Below are 14,369 nucleotides of genomic sequence, written 5' to 3'. Positions count from 1 at the left end.
CGCTCTTCTCTTAAAACTTTGTCTACGGCATCTCTAAGTCTAAAAAGAATCATATTACTAAGTAATTTACTACCTACAGAGACCAGACTAATGCCTCAATAATTACCACACTCACTTTTATCACCTTTCTTATAAAGTGGCTTAATTAAGGTTTTCCTAAAATCGTTAGGTACTTCCCCTTTTTCAAAAATCATATTCATAATCTTCAGTAACTTATTTCTAACCTCAGAGGCACCATATTTGAGAAACTCATTTACCACTCTATCAGCACCTGGAGCCTTATTACTCTATAATTCTTTTTAGTACTGTTGATAATTCCTCCTCACAAAAACAAATCTTCCTTCACATCCAAGGTATCACAAACTTTTTCATTTTCCTCTATATTTTTTCCTGCAACTCTATCTCGGTTAAGCAAATTCTCAAAATGTTCGGCCCATCTCACTTTAGTTTTTTTCTTATCGCTAATTGCGACCCCATTCACATCTTTAACTGGGCCAAATCCGGATTGACTATTCCCTCTCAATTGTTTAACGCGCCAGTAGAATATTTTTCTATTATGCCGTCTAGCTGCATCTTCTAGATCCTCGGTAATGTTATCCATGGCCTCCACTTCACACCTCCTTAGTTCATATTTTAATGCTTTCTCCACTTTCTTTACATTTCTTTTGTTTTCATACGATCTATCACTCAGATAATTCTTAAACAAGTCCTTTCTCCTTTCTATTAAACATAAAGCTTTTTCACTAATATTCTTAGCTGCAGTTAGAGGGGCGAATTCCCAGGAAAAATTTTCTACGGATGGGAGATTTATGGCATGATTAAAAAAATTAAATGAAAAGTTTTTTTTTAAATGAAAGTAGGCTAAAGAGAATTTTGTGGCCGGAATTGTCCACAAGAAATTTACCGGATGAAATTTTCAGCAGGGATGGAATGGTCTTAGGCATTTTTTGTGGAAGGAAACTTTCAAGGAGTAATTTTCCTGAGGGGGATTTTCCATGGAGGGGAGAGGCAGATTTTGCGGTATTATTTGAAAAAAAAATCAAAAACCAAGGAAAAAAACAAGTTTTTCAGATGAAAGTAAGGAGCATAATTATGACATAAAAAGAACATAGATTATCCTGTTTATGAGGGGATAATTTGTATATGACTTTTGTCCCAATTCTTTAAGGACCACTCCTGAAACACAAGGGCTGTTTAATTAAATAAGAAGTTTTTTTTAATACTAACAAAAAATTAGAGTGAAGAGCGAAGTATTGAGAAGGGGGCATTCCCCTCGCATACGGAATATTTTCTGTTCGTTTTAAGTTTTAGTGTTACTTCTTACTTTCAGATGAAAAACCTTTTCTTTTTTTTAATTTAATCACTGAAAGGCAGAATCAATTCTGAGGGAAAAATGTTGACACGTTGCTGATTTTGAATAGCCAATAGGTTTTTTCTTCATCCTGATTAATTTCAAACCTCGTTTTTTGTGATATTAGTCTATGTAATTTAAGTTTTTTTTTATACTATTTAAATTTTTGACAAAATTTTTCAAAATTATATCTAATCACCATTTTTTTTTTTATTGAGCTTTCGCAAAAGGCAAAACCAAGAGTTGATCTGAGCAAAAAAAACTGATCAGTAATATCGAAATCTTGGATGAAAATAATGATGAACTATACACAGGGGGAATAGGGAGAAATATCGGTTCAGAGGACTCCCCTCTCGGAATAATTGGAAAACTGTGACCGTTTTTTCACCCCCGCCCCTTGAAGTTTGAAATTGTTTTAGCCTAAGTGTACAGAAGTAAAGACGGTAATCGTGCAGTATATAAAAAATACACTTGAGAATTTCGATCGCGAATGATGCGAACATGAGACAAGAAACTGGTCAAGCAACTTCTTTATACCAGACACTTTGCTTTGGCTTGCTTGGAAAATAAATTGTAGTTATATTTCACTTATTTATTTAGTTGGTATTCGGGTTCGGTTTGCTTCGGCTCCGTATACATTTTATGCTCTGTTTTAGCCTCCTCCCCCCCAACTGAGCAAATATAGAGCCCAAATTTGTTTCTAAACTATTATATTGTCATCGTTATTACATAAACTAAATTATGTTTTAGAGCAAATGTTGGTTAATGTTCATCCCATTTTTCTCATTATTATCACTGCTTAAAAAGCTTTTGTAACAAGGTAATGTAACCAACTAATTTTATCAATTAACAAATGAACAAGATTAATTTTACCGTTAAATGATGTCTTACAATATTGCGCAATAGGTGCTCGTGGGCGGAGCTTAAAGGCAAGTCAGGAATGCTAAGTCACCTTATCGGCTTATGGTTCGCTTACAAATTGCGGAAATTCATGCGGATTTAGAAATCCATGCGGAAATTCCCTCTGTTTTCATGCTAGAAAAATTTCTAGCTGTCGGAACGTTTTCGTCAAATCAGGATGCAATCTTGGCAATATTTTTAAATGAATAAAATCATGAGTATGGACTATCAAAAACTACATGATCTTATAACTTTGGTTCAAGGCTACACCCAGCTTCTATCATCCTACGCACCCAGGCTATAAGAAAACTAAGAAAAACGGTGTCATTTGGCTCTCTACTGCTCAACAGCTTTCAGAAGAGGGTAAGAATATAGGTCATGCTGTTGCAATAATTTGAAATCTTTGCCTTAAAACGCAGCGTTATTTTAGCCACAGTTCGAACAGAAACGGACGGATTTCCGCATGGATTTCCGCAGTGTGTAAACGAACCATTATCGCTATGCGGTTCATGCATGTATCTAACGAAATGAATTAGTCAAAACTTTCTAGTCATGAAACTTACATCAAGGAACAACATAATAGATTTTAACATGGATCCAAGTTTTGACTTAGAAATGCCTTTGGATGTTGGTCCATTTTAAATGAAATTTTACCTCAAATCAGCGGTGAAACTTGTTACAAGGAATTACCTGAATAGAGTAACTTATGAATATCCAAGATACAGTTACGAGACACAAGATGCATGGCAAAACCAAGACACAGTTAGCTTTGAATACGAATTTAGTGGGACAGCAATAGTAGAAAACAATGTAGCAGATGGCAAACAGGAGACAAAAAAGAAAACAGCAAAATGGGCAAAGAAGACACGAAAAAGTTGATTCAAAATCGAAAAGCTGCAAAAAAATTAACAGAAAAAAAGAAAGCTGAGAAATTAATTTTTGAGAAACAAGTTTTACAACTTTTGCAGGAAAAACAACAGGATCAAGAAACAATTACAGCTCAATCTCTAGAAATTCAACGCCTAAAAGATGAGGTCAGTATACTTAAAGGGACAAGGTAAGTAGACTTAAGGCTCCAAAATCCTTCTGGAGGAACTCATAGGTTTCGTAAGAGTTTATATTTTCGATGCTGAAATGCTTACAAAAAAACAATATTCTTTTCAACTTCAACAAAATTCACGGGATTACACTTTTATCAAAAATAGTTCAAAGGTCAGATAAGAAAAATTCCTGTGTCAACGGAGCCCACCAGGGCCCGGAGGTAGGCGTTATGAGTAATGCTCTTGGTACATATATAGTTTTTATAGAAGGGATGCTCGTATAAGATTCGGAGAGGGCTCATTTGATTGGAAATTGAAATTTTTTGTACACTTTTTAATCGTTAAAATACATCAGCGGGAAACTAACCCCCCCCCTCCCCCCATCTTCCACCCCGTAAATGCGTCCGATAAAAATTCTTAGATAGTCATTTTGTTAAAAATAGTTAAAATTTATGATAACAAAAAAACTCCGGTGTGGAAACGCCCCCCAGGGCCCGGGGGTAGGCGCTGTAGGCTATGTCCTTGGGGCATATATGGTTGTTATAGAAGGGATGCTCGTATAAACTTCCTAGGGGGCTCATTTGATTCGAAATTGAAAGTTGTAATTCACTTTAAGAGTCAAAAGTGATTAGAGAGAAGCTAGCCTTCCACCACACTCCATTTATTTTTCTCCCAGAGGCACTTCATATAGAAGGGGTCGTCGTATAAACTCCAAAGGGGGCTCATTCGATTGGAAATCAAGAGTTCTAGCGCCCTTTTTAAGAGTTAAAAGTGATCAGAGGGCAACTTGCCCCCCCCCTAAGCTCTTTTACATCTGATGAAAAATTTGAGGTAGCCGATTTGTTAGAAATAGTTCAAAGATCATATCAGATAAAAAAACTCCTGTGCCGACACAACCCCCGCACCCCAGGGCCGGGGCAGGCGTTGTATTTATTGCTCTGGTGGTATAGATGGTCCCTATGGAAGATATGCTCGTATAAACTTCGGAGAGGGTTCATTTGAATGGAAATTAAAAGTTGTAGTTCATTTTCTCAGAGTGAAAAAAGATAGGAGGGCAACTAGTCACTCCCACCGTCCATGCCTTTGTGTATATCTGAATGATAAACCCATTCTATAAAAATTTCAGGTGACCATTTTTTTGTAAATAGTTAAACCATCAGATATTAAAACTCATGTGTCGACAAACTCCCCCCGGGCCCGGTGACAGATGTTGTAAATTATACTCTGGGGATACATATGGTTATTATAGAAGGGATACTCGTATAAACTTCAGACAAGGCTCATTTGATTGAAAATTGAAAGTTCTAGGTCACTTTTAAAGAGTCGAAAGAGATCTAAGCTTAATCTAGTCCCCCCACGCCCCTGTCCCCAAACCCATACTATTAAAAGTTTTGAGATATCAATTTTGTTAAAAATATTTAAAACATCAGATAATAAAAACTCCGAGGTTGACACAAACCCATTTTTTCTCTTTGATATTGTCACTTTGATATCAGATTTGATACATTGATGAATATTTGATTTTTTTTAAAAGTTTGATTTTGAAATAAGAAATTTTTAAAAACTTAAAATTTTTTGCGATCAAAAACGAACAAAATCAATTAAAAAAACTTTCCGAAAAATAATTTTTTCAAAGAAAATTAATGTACCTTTTAAAATTAAGATACGAATATAAAAATACATTTTAAAATTAAAAATAAAAACGACCAGAAATTACTATTGGAGAATAAATGAAACCCAAAACGAACATAAATTAAACGAACAACCATAGTAAAAACATGGAAAAGGTAATGATATAAATTAATAAATATATATTAAAGCGAGTAATGCTTAGATTGAATATGAAAATCAAGCTTAAAACAAAAAAAAAATATGTTTCTATTGAAGTATAAATGAAACTTAAAACAAACAGAAATTAAATAAACAATCAATTCAAACAAATATACAATATATTATGTTTAAGAGGTAATTACTTGGCAAAAAAAAAAAAAAAAAAAAAAAAAAAAAAAAAAAAACTCTCGTCCTAATCCTGCAATTGAGACAAATATGCACTTGAACGAGACTTCCACCTTACCCATCTATCCAACTCCCTAGGACCAAACAGTATACCCGAACCATCAACCAAATAGAAATGTCCAAATCCATGCAAAGTCGTCATCAATAAATGTAAGTCGCTGTAAATTTACAAGCAAAAGCACCTTAAATCTAGCAAAATATTTCACAGTAGAACCTTCCATTTAGGGCTCATCAGAAGAAATACCACCTGCCTTAACGGGTTTCGAGGCTTTACTTTCTTTACCCGGCACGGTGGAGCCTCTACCATAAGATCTATATGGTAACCCTATGTCTGGTAAAACTTGTGAAATACATGCACAGTAGTCAAGCTATTAAAAATTACACACAAAAAGTGTTTCAATGACCTCCTTCTCTCACTGTAAAAGTCTAAAACCTACTGCGTCATTGGCGCTTTACTGAAAACTATATGCATCTTGAACAGTCTTGGAAAGTATAAACAACATCAAATTGAAGATGTGATGGATAATGATATTAATTGATTAAAGATCCATCAGTTCAAGAATTTATTTCACTGTAATTTTATTTTTATTTTCAATGCTGTAAGAAATGGAAAAGAAAATATTTGTAATATAATCCGTTTTCAGTTAAGTGCCAGTGACGCAGTAGGCTTTTGTTTTTATTTACAGTTAGGAAAGGAGGCAGTATCCAAAAAATTTGTTTGTAGGGAAACTATATTCGTCTTTAACAACTTTAAAAAGAAGGGCTAATAAATTAAATTGAATATTTGATGTTTATGTATAATAATATTAATTGCTGAAAGCTCATCAGTTCAAAATGTTACTATAATTTTAACGTTTATTTTAAATATTAAGTACAAAAGAAAATATTTGTCATAAAATTGGTTTTCAGTAAAGTTCCAATGACACAGTAGGTTCTAGACTTTTACAGTGAGAGAAAAATCTTGTTTGTGGTGATTTTTGTTCGTTTCAATCTTGATTTGCATATTCATTTTAAGTTTCACTCGTTTTAAGATTTATTTATTAATTTACATTAATATCTATTGTATGTTTGTTTGCATTGATTGTTTATTTAATTTCTGTTCGTTTTAAGTTTCATTTATACTTCAATAGGAAATAACTTTTCTTCGTTTTAAGCTTGATTTTCATATTCAATCTAAACATTACTCGCTTTAAGATCTATTTATTCATTTATATTATTACTTGTTGAATGTTTTTGCTATGATTGTTTATCTAATTTCTGTTCGTTTTGGGTTTCATTGATTCTTTAATAGTAATTTCTGGTCGTTTTGAGTTTGAATTTTAAAAAGTAATTTTTTATTCTGAAATTAAGTTTAAAAATGACTTTACTTTTCTTTGAAAAACTTATGTTTCAGAAAGTTTTTTTTAATTAATATATAAAATGTTCAATATCCGTTCCACTTGAAACACACTTGTTTGAAACATGAGAACTGTCCTTTTTTACAATATATTTTCAAGTTCTGCCTAAAAACTAACAATAGAAATTATATTTCTTAATTTTTGATTAAAGGGCGGTTAGAAGATACAGCCACCAACAGGATTTTTTTTTAATCTTAATGTGGTTGTCTAGTTATTTCTGATTTTTGTTTAATTTTTTTTTTTTTGGTAAAATAAAAATGTCTATGTCTATGTCTATGTCTACAAACTAGCCTAATTAAAAAAAAAATTAATAAAACTAACAATCCGACACATTAAAATTCTTTACATCTATATGAATAAGTAAAGCATGACTGCTTTTTAGATTTTCGTATCTAAATCTGCATTAGTGGTGGTACAGTGGGTACAGTGAGCATATAAAGAGTACAGGTAGGCTTCTCAGAACAAGCATCTCTGTTTTTTTTTTTTTTTTTTTTTTTTTTTTTTTTTTTTTTTCCAGGATCCGTGTAGCACTACAGATTTAAAAAAAAGGAAAATTTGAATAAAACAAATCTTGGACGCTATTTTTTGAAGCAAAGGCTTTTAATGCTTATGGAGTCTTGTATTTCAAAAGGCGAAAAGTAGTGCTTGGAAGAACCAATATGCTCAATGCTTAGTTGTTTTTTTTTCTTTTAAACGCAAAGAATTCGTTTAGTATATGTCCTGCTAAGAAACTTGGGTCACCCTTTTGCCAACAAAAAAAAGGGATAATAAATACAAAATGTTCCATATTAGAATAAAAGTCTTTATGAGGGATGGGCTAAGTATGATAATGGACTTTCAAGGATTTGAAATTTCAATAGTGAGTACCAGCTAAAAGTCAATTTGTTTTTACTGTCCAACCTCTAAATTAAAGTCAGTCGGATGTCTTTTCTTATAGTTTGAAACTCATGATTAAAATTTTGCTCATACTTGATTATTAACGGCATATAATATAATCAATGCAATACTTTTGCCCAAATTGTAAGGTCCAGCGGTAATTGGTACTTTCATCTTTTTTTATTTTATTTTTTATTTTATTGTTTTCTTTCCTCTCTGAGTCCTATTTATTATATCTCATCCTGTGCTAAAGACTCTACAAGGAAGCCAGACAAGGAAACCCGTCAAACGGTTATTTGCTAGATCAATCGATTGCAAAGTGTAATTTCTCATCGCGTTTAGCATATTTAAACTGTTTTTTGGGGTTTAGGGGGGTATCTAGGTTAGGTTACGTATTTAATATGTTATCTGCTTTACCACCCACAACCCCCCCCCCCCACCCCCTGATGTGCAAATATATAGCCAAAGTTGTTTCTAGACTTTAATATTTTCATCCTATTTTCTTTTATTTCATTAGCATTAACCAAACTTGACTTCTTTCGTGTATAGCGATGGGTGAGATATAATGCACCAGTACCCAGTAATTTAGTAAGAGTGGGAACATATTTTCCTCCGTTCTTACTTGCTTTATTTAAACATGAAAGAAAGGACTTGTGCAGTTAAATAGCAACAATTATTTTTTTTAACAATTCTGTTGTGAGAATGCATACGTTTCCCTGGATTTAGATAAAACCATTTTGAATGCAGTATTCCAAATGCTATAAGATTCTTACATTTAGGTCATTCGTGGTCAAGACACTGTTGACAAAATTAGCCAAGAATTATGCTTGAAGTTGTTTAACGGAACACTCAGCTGGATTTTGGGTTATGAAATTGAACTTCTAAAGAGGGAGAAATGTTTTGAAAGCAGAATCATAAGTTTAAATTTTGTTTTCTTTTGCTATTTTTGATTTTGTACTTACTGTAATAATGTTTAATACTTAATGACTCAACGCATCACACATTGATGTAATTGATCTTCTTTCTAGGTATTATTAAAATTAAAAATTTTATTTAATTGGGTTTTAATATTTTAAGTTCTTTTCTTTTTTTTATATGAGAATTTTATTTTTCACAACACCCTTTTTCGTAAAGTCTCCCAGCACACACCTCACAATTATTAGTTTGGTATTTTCACCCTTGTAATATTTTCAGTGGGCGGAGTATTTTAAACTGCAGTTTTAGGATCTTTTTACGGTCTTACAAAGCTGTTAGTTAGGCAAAGAAAAAATTACGGAAAATATGTTCTGCTCAAATTCGGGATAGCCAAGTAAACTTGTTTAAATATTTAGGCCTACCTTTACACCCTCTAATGCTTGAGGAATTAGTAACCCTGTATGAAGGCTAATTCTAAGATAAAAACAAATTAATTTGAAGAAATTGGGGTATAATTATTTCTTCTTGAGAACTATCCCTAAATACAATATTCTTACCATAAGAATGCACCACCTCCTCCCCCTCTTAATGAGGTAAGATTTAGCTATAGACTATGTACAAGGTCGGGAAATAGGGGATTTAAGCGGAAGTGACCCCAAAAATATTATTCATTAGAAAATTCCCATTACAGCTTAAAGTAAAAATTTGGTTATTAGACTCATTTTATTTTCTTGTCAAGTTTTATGTTATTGTTGGATTTATTTATTACGAACTGCTGGTTAATAATTCTAAATAATGTTAGTGTAAAGAAAAATAGTAAGTAACGTTTATATGATTTGTAGCCTATAGCTATCATGTCCAGGCATTAGATGGGCTGATAAAAAATTGAGACTGCAATAAGTACTATATTTGGAACATGGATGGCGGCAGGGTTGGTGGGAAGGGTGGAAATTAATCGGTGACTACATAGGGATTATAAGGTAACAAATGGAAAAGAAAGCATTGCAGAAACAAACAATAAAACAAATGTATTTTCCGCAGAGGGGGGGGGGGGATTTTTCCGATTGTATTTTCCACGGGGGTAATTTCTGTAGGGGGTATTTTTAGCGGGATAATATTTTCTGCGGGGGGTATTTTTGTGAGGGGGAGGGGTATTTTTCGGTTTTGGTAATTTGTAATAATACAGTAAACATGCGATGATTTAATTTTATTTAATTATAATTAAATAAAAAATAGTATTAAAAAAATTTAAGAGGTTATAGACAAATTGTTTATATATATTCACATCGGGTGGGGGGGGGGGCTAAAGCATAGCATATATTAAATATATTACCTAATCTAAACTAGGTACCTTTTTTGCCCCTTCAAACCCTAAAACTACAGTTTAAACATTTTTCATGGAGTGAGCAATATATCAACAGGCAGCTTAAACCTGTTTTTCAGTTGGATTTCATTAGATTCTAAATCGGATTCGTTGCGTGTGTGCGGTATTCTTACCTATGACCCCAATTTTTTTCCGCGTGGGTATTGTCCGAAGGAGCGGGGGTAAACACCTAAAACATTAGAATCAGTATGAAAAACCAATTTCATTTAGTTCTTGTTTGTTTTAAGTTTTAATGTTGCTCCATACTTATAGGTTGAATTTTGTTTGTTTAACTTACCTATATAGAAACCGCAAACAATATTTGTTTTTAATTATTATTAATGAATTACTGAGATTGATGAAATAATGAAAAACTGCTACTGGTATTTACAGTTCACATGTGTTCACCATTTTTTCTTAGACAATTTTGAAGTTTTCGCCGCAATATCAGCAATAAGTGTTTTCAGCTATGATTTCCGATCCCGTGCTCTGGCTCTAAACCCTACTTTGTAAAACGCTTGATTTACTACGCGGATCCAAGCCCTACTTGAGCCTGAAAACGAAGCTAAAACAAATTTTGGCTTCAAATTTTTGCAACGAAATTCCATTTTGTTTTTTCCCCGAAAATTCCCCGAATTTTGAAGACTTGTCCCCGAAAACTCCCCAAATTTTTAAGACTTATCCCCGAATTTTAAGATTCGAGAGTTGAAGCCCTGCATTAACCACCAAAGCCATACAATGTACGACCTTGATGCTTCAGAACGTAAACTGTATCCATTGCAGATACAGTCTTTCTCTTGGCATGCTCTGTGCAAGTGACAGTCTCGCGAATAACATTTTATAGTAAAACTTAAGAACACCTCAGGTTTATACGTTTTACACAACCTCGACGAGCCAGTCTTCTGATAGCTGGCTTTCTGATTCCCTGACTATTGTTACGAAGAACTTTGCGATGAAGCTTTGTGTCATCGCATTCTATTAAAGAGAGGCAAACTAGCAATATGGCTAATACAAAACAAAGTGCGGGAAAATCAACAGGCGGAAAGGCACTAGAAAGCAGCTTGCGACCAAGGCAGCACGTAAGTCGGCTCCTGCTAACACAGATACACACAGATACAAGCCCGAAACCGTAGCCCTGAGAGAGATTCGTCGCTATCAAAAGAGCACCGAACTCTTAATAAGGAAATTGTCCTTTCAGAGACTTGTGCGAGAGATTGTCCAAGATTTCAAAACTAAAAACTTTAAGGGCCACTATATGGTTTAAAAAAGCATGTGAGATAACATTAAACAGCCCTATTGTTCCTTGGAAAAAGAAAGTATGACTTAAGGGGCACAATAACAAAAAAAAGGTCAAAATTAATCAGATATACGTCAAATTATTTTAAAAATGAGTCATAGATCCGGCTTGGGATTCAACAAGATCCAAACGATGTAATGAAAAGTAGACACAAAAGAAACAATTTAGGCTAGCCTAAGAAATCCAAAAATACAACAAAAACTCTACAACTCCCATTGGGGACCATGGGCCCATAAAAATGCTTTCTATGGTTTTTGATGGAATGTCATGAAAAAGCTGAGGCGCCCTTTTCTATTCTCTTCAACTATTCATAGATAGATATTACTTTCTATCAAAGTATAAACATATTCAACAAGTACTGACAAAACCTATCTTCTCCACACAAAAAAGTGACCCTTTGTCCGCGTCTCCGGAGACGAGTCCAGACCTACGCGAACCTGGGGGATAAATGCACAAGCTCCGTAGGTGATTATTCTTGGTCCGTAAATGCTGTATTAAATTCAATTTATTGGCTCGGAGCGATTAAGTAGTACAGCATTTTTCCTCTAGAGGTGCTGAGGTACTAGGGGTCACTTTTGGAGAGTTTTGTCAGTACTTGTTGAATGTGTTTATACTTTGCTTTCTATACAAGCCATTTGGGACCTGCCTCCGAAACAGGAGATTTTGAAAATTGAAGAGTTTTTTTTATGGTTTAGTATGGGTTCTTGTTTACCCGAGATTTCACAAATCAAGGCCAGGAGCAATGAAAGCAATTTGAGAGCAGAGCATTTAAAATACAGTAAGTAGGTAATAGGTATGGTACTCTTAAAGCGGACCCGGAAGAAGTCCTGAACCGCATGGTCGAAATACATGTCAAGGGCCCTAAAGAAAATAGTTCTACGTCAGGTTACTTTACAAAGCCAAATTTGGGGGAGGAGATGGCATACCGAATTATAAGGGAAGAGTGGGTCAGAAAAGTTATGAATGATTTTCAACCTTATAAAGCCCCTGGAGCTGATACGATATGCCCTATAATGCTCCAGAAACTATGGGAGAAAATACAAATATTTCTTATTGGTATTTTAAAGAGAAGCCTCGCTTCGGGATATAGCCCCCGTATATGCCTCAAGTAGAGGGGCGTGTTTATAACGAAACTGGAAAAAGATGACTACTCAAAACCAAATTATCACAGGATTATTAAGTTAAACACAATTAAAATTACAGAGATAGAACGATTTATAAGAAGACCAAGAACACAAAATCGAAAATCACCTGGGATTTAATATAGGAGGCACTACAGACGCATCGTTTCACCAATCAATGTAGTGGGTAGAGCAAGCTTTAGAATATAAAGAGTACTTCTTAGGCATTTTCCTTGACATAGAAGAAGCATTTGATAATGCTACTTTTGAATCCATAGAAATAGCCATGGAGGAAGTAAGATTAGAAAGATCTATTCAGAAATAGAATTCTCATATCCTCAGGAATAGATAGATAGTCGTTGAGCTAAAGGGAATAAAAAATAGAAGCCTGTTCAGAAGTAATGCCTGCAGAGGGGGGGGGTTGTCTCCCTATATATGTGGAACCTAGTCATGAACAGCCTGCTGAATTTATTAAAACATAAATCTGGATATATCCAGGCATATACAGACGACATACTATCCTTACTGAGAGGAAAATGTCTGAGGATATTGTTTGAACTGGGACAGCACATGCTAGACAAAATCCAAATATGGTGACAAAATCATAAACTACGCTTAGCACCTGAAAAGATCAAAGTAGTAGTATTCACAAAAAAGAGGAAATAGCAAGCTCCCTTTGCTCTAAAAACATATGATCATCAATTATCCCTGAAAAAAGAGGTGAAATACCTAGGGGACATAATCGATCATCAACTGAGCGACAGTTGGCAAGATATATGGTAAGGGTGGGGAGGCTGAACCCACCATTAGTATCCTCTCCCCAAATCATAAATTAAAATTTTTTTTTGGGGTGTAGATAAAATGTGCCTTGACGGCCTGAGCCTTGACCAAATACTAGTGGGTCGACCCCGCGTAATAATAATAATAATAATAATGAGGCATTTGAAGCAGGCATCTCTAGACAGTAGAGAAAACTGACCTCTTAAAAGAGAGAGGTAGTTTTTTGTACAGAGATATGTAAACTCAAAGTAAGTAAACTAGATTTCACCAAATGCATTTCTTCACAAAGCGGACAGTATGTGTATTTTAGTAGGCTCTTCTGCTTGTCTTCTGATCTAAGTTACTTAAAAATCAGGTTTGTATTTTGTCTATTTTTTCAACGTGATTCATAAGCAAAATGAGTAAAAGCAGCAAAACCTTGGCATAACTTATGGTTGAGATTGTTTTACTATCAAAAGTTTTTTATATGTTGAAGTATCCTTTAGGATTGTTTCTATTTTACTATAATAATCATCTTTCTTTAGGATTACTACCGTATTGCTCTTATCAGCTTTCGTTATTATCAGAGAATAATCTTTTTATAAATCTTTTATATCTTTGTTCTTAAGGTTTTCTTGATAACTACCGAAACTTTTCAAAATATTCACGAACCCTAGTCTTAAGTCATCTACATTATTTATATTTTTGGGAAACTTATGAAGCCCTCTCTCAATCTTTGAAATAATTTCCTCTATCAGTGCTTTTTAGGGTTTAGTTCGAATTTTAAACCTCTTTCAAGGATTTTCTTTTGTTCTTAGATTACCTCCTTTTTGCTTAAGTTAATCATACCAGGGCCTGGGAAATGATACTGGTCTATACATTGATAGTTTTTGTTTTTCTTGTTCCCTTTTCAATAGCAAAAATTTTTGGTTTAATCTTTCACTAGATAATCTTAAAACAAGTTCAAAAGAATTTTTGAAGATTAATATAATTTGTTGGAAATCATTATTATTAATAAAAACGCAAATGATATGTTTTAAAAAACATAGTTATCCTAGTAATCCTAGAAAAAGATGATTATGATAGTAAAACATAAACAATTCTAAAGGATACTTCAACATATAAAAAACTTTACTCAGACCCAACTGAACTGTATGTTAAAAAATTAAGAAAGGACTTAGATGACCTTAAAAAAAATGGAAGTATCACACCACAGATGTATTACAAGTTCTTTCTGAGACGATCAGTCAGCCAAGAACATATGGTTTTCCAAAAAAAAACTCTATGTAGGCATCCCTTTAAGACCTATAGTTCAAGAACCAATTCACCAACGG

Source organism: Artemia sp. Qi Xiang Cuo, chromosome 3 (genome assembly GCF_049724085.1).
Source record: "Artemia sp. Qi Xiang Cuo chromosome 3, ASM4972408v1, whole genome shotgun sequence".
In the NCBI taxonomy this organism is placed as follows: Eukaryota; Metazoa; Arthropoda; class Branchiopoda; order Anostraca; family Artemiidae; genus Artemia; species Artemia sp. Qi Xiang Cuo.
The sequence above is the reverse complement of the archived record's forward strand: the minus strand, read 5'-3'. Positions refer to the sequence as shown.